The following is a 3,890-nucleotide window of genomic DNA, read 5'->3' on the forward strand; positions in this document are numbered from 1 at the left end:
CGGCCAAAATGGCCACAGGAACCGGATAAAAGCTGGTTTGGCCGGATAAAAACTCGTACCGTATTAATCCTGTCTGCCTGTGGCTCTAGACGCATGGTGGAGGAGGGGGTGGGGTGGTTGGGTGGTGTTGGGAGGGTGGGAGGGGAGCGTCGGAAGGGACCACCTGGGTACAGGAATTACCATTAATTTTAGAACAATTAATCATAGCTAAAAACAAATGATATAAGTACTAGTAATTATGTAATAACAAATAAATAAGTTTCCTAAAAGCAATGTGCACAGGCTGAAGTTTCCTTAAAAAATAGTGAGGTTTTTTTCCTCCTGGCGGCCTAGTAACGTGCTATAACTGCCCCCAAGTGGACCCGTCCAACACTCGTCAACCCATGTGCTCCTGTCCCTTGTGTTATACCACAGTGCTGTGCCATTAGTGAAATATTTTTTTAAATAACTTTTTTATTTTCATAGTAACTTTGAACATTTTTGGCCAAGACTATGTCTGGTAGCAGCATCAATCGTTCTGGAGGTGTTAAGAGGAAGAAGGTTGTCCTAGCAATTAAAGACAAGTTACGTGTTGTTCAACCAGCGAGGCGTCACAGGCAGCCAAATGCCTACAACAAGTGAGGCGCCACAGGCAAGCCAAGCGCCTTCAACAAGTGAGGCGCAAGCAAGCGCCTTCAACAAGTGAGGCGCCACAGGCAAGCCAAGTGCCTTCAACAAGTGAGGCGCCACAGGCAAGCCAAGCGCCTTCAACAAGTGAGGCGCCATAGGCAAGCCAAGCGCCTTCAACAAGTGAGGCGCAGTCAAGTGCCTTCAACAAGTGAGGCGTCACAGGCAAGCCAAATGCCTTCAACAAGTGAGGCGTCACAGGCAAGCCAAATGCTTTCAACAGATGAGGCGCCACAGGCAAGCCAAGCGCCTTCAACAAGTGAGGCCTCACAGGCAACCCAAATGCTTTCAACCAGTGAGGCTTCAGCAGCTGGCAGTCAAAACTAACTTCGCTTAATGAACTGTACAGTAATTTTAAGTGTTAATTTTAGTGTTGTGTTAGTATAGGTTACGTAAATTGTTAAGAATTCTTAACTTCAAGATGTGTAGCATCAATCAAGAAGACGAACACCAACAAGGTAAGTTAAGGTTTCTAGTTGAATATTGAATAATTATATGTGGCAAGGCAATTCAAATTATGTTGTTTGTAGTGTAAAAATACTTGTAAATGGTCACTTTTGGACTCGTAGGTGAAAAAGTACCATTATCCGAAAAATGTGATAATCCGGCTGGGGGTCCTTTCCATATAGTCCGGATGATCGAGTGGAGACAGTATATAAAACGCCGAACTGTAATGCCAATTCTGATCTTAAAAGCTTCATTGAAGGTTGTAACAGAGTCCATGAGCACCACACCAGAAACAAATACCTTTTTGATATTCCAAGTGTACGACTTAATCAAACTAGAAATGCTCTACAAATCAAGGGACCAGAATGTGGAATGACCTTCCCAATCATGTTAACCCTTAAAGTGCGCATCACTTCATATGAAGTGTAAATCGTTTTACCAGTCAACTGCGCTTCACTTCATATGAAGTGTATGGGTACCGCGCACGATTTGAATGGCCCGCGGTGTAGCTGGGGGTCCCATACGCTGCCCAGGGGCTCTAGTAAACAGCGGCCATTTTGAAAAAAAATCCCGCTCACGATCCGAAGGCATGGGAGGCCTCAGTTTAGCGAGAGTCACCATGGCAAGCGCACGGTCAAACGCCTCACGGGCACGCACCACTCAGTCCCTCACCCCAGAGCAAATAGCCCACGAATTATTCTCTGAAGGTGAAGAAAGTGTGTTTGACGATTCAGACAACGATGAGGATTATACACAGTTGTCGGGTGATAGTAGCAGCAGCAGTGAAAGTGAGAATGACCGCCATGCCATGGCGAGGCCTATACGCTCACCGATGCCTCCTCGCCCAGTTTCTACCCCAATTCTACCACGACCTCACAGTTCCTGTGGATATTTTCTGTTTGAGGGTGACGAGTCAGAGGGAGGTGACTCCTTTTCTGGGTTTAGTGACTCAGATCAAAGTTTTATTGAGCCTGTGGCTGGTACCAGTGGTGTAACTGGGCGAGAAATTGTTGCGTCAAGCAGCATCTCGCCCGGCCAAGCGCCACCGCATGGCACCACATGAGGGACCAAGACCCTCGTGTTCACGTGCACCCACCTCCATGCACGTAGCCGCCGTGCTTCTCGCAGACGGTATTCAGCTCCTGGTCGCCGGTATACATCGCTTCCTCGCCGTCTTTCCTCTGCATCTCGCAGGACGCCTGGTATACTTGAGTGGAGTGATGGTGACGATTTTATTCCTAATATTCCTCACTTTGACGATAAAGATGTAGGGATTACAAACCTTTTCCCTAATCAGGTGAGGACATGGCTGAGATGGAATATTTTACAGCATTCTATGATGAAACCACTCATGGAATACATTGTACACCAAACGAACCTGCATGCTGCTTACCTGATTGAGAGGGAAATCACAGAATTTTCACGATTGCAGCGTTGGAAAAATACCACAGTGGCGGAAATGTATGTGTTTTTGGCACTCTGTTTGTTGATGAAGCACTGTCACAAACATGCAATAAATGACTATTGGAGCAAGGACAAGACAATACCAACACCTTTATTTGGGAAATATATGTCACGAGACAGGTTTCAGATACTCCTCAGGTGTCTACATTTTGGAAGTGTTCAGGACCGAACACCTGATGATAGACTGTGGCGAGTGAGGCACTACATGAACGATGTTATTGGAAAATTCAGAGATTTTTACGTACCAGCACAGAAGCTGGTGGTTGATGAATCTCTCATACTTTTCAAGGGACGTGTTCCATTCAAACAGTACATTCCCTCAAAACGAAACCGATTTGGCCTGAAATTTTTTGTTCTTTGTGATTGTGAGACAGGATACGTGTTACACATGATTCTGTACTCGGCTAGTGATGTAGACATTCCCGGTAACGACGAACATGGATTCTCGGGGAGTGTAGTGAAGACCATCATGGCTCCGTGGATGAACAAGGGACACATTTTATACACAGATAATTACTATACAAGTCCCTTGCTAGCTCGGTTCTTGCTAGAAAATAGAACCGGATTGGTTGGTACAGTAAAGCCACAACGAAGGGAAATGCCTGTGTTTGACAACGACATTGCAGTTAGTGAGTGTCAGAGAAGGAAAAGTGATAACATTCTGTCAGTTCGGTGGAAAGACAAAAGAGAGGTGAACTTGTTGACAACAATTCATGATGGAACAATGGTGAACAGTGGGAAAGTGAGTCATAAAACAAACGCACCACTATATAAGCCAGACTGTGTTTTAGACTATAATATCAACATGCGGTTGATTGATAAATCAGACATGATGATTGGCACTGCAGAGTGTGTGCGGAAGACATGTAGGTGGACGAAAAAAGTGTTCTTCCATCTTGTGGACATGAGCATGCTGAACTGTTTCAACATGTACCTTGTGAGAACTGGACGTAAGCCCACTTTCCGTGACTTTGTATTTGATGCTGCAATACAGTTATTAGGAAAGTTTGCAAAAGATGTCCCAGGTATTCAGCGGCCCATCATAAACCCACTGTTGCAGCATACTGGTACTCCACGCCTCGCTCACACTGAAGGCTTCCTAGCACACAAACTTAAGTATTTGCCACCTGGTGTGAAGCGTGCAATAGCCCAACGTGATTGCTTGGTGTGTAAAACAACGACACGTAGAGACAAGAAACGGAAGCTTGTGCAAACATGGTGTGAAACGTGTGGTATCCCATTATGTGCTGTCGACTGCTTCAATGACTACCACAGTCTAGAAATCTTCTAAGTGTGCTTCAAAGTGTGTATAG

This window comes from Procambarus clarkii, chromosome 15 (genome assembly GCF_040958095.1).
Source record: "Procambarus clarkii isolate CNS0578487 chromosome 15, FALCON_Pclarkii_2.0, whole genome shotgun sequence".
Taxonomy (NCBI): Eukaryota; Metazoa; Arthropoda; class Malacostraca; order Decapoda; family Cambaridae; genus Procambarus; species Procambarus clarkii.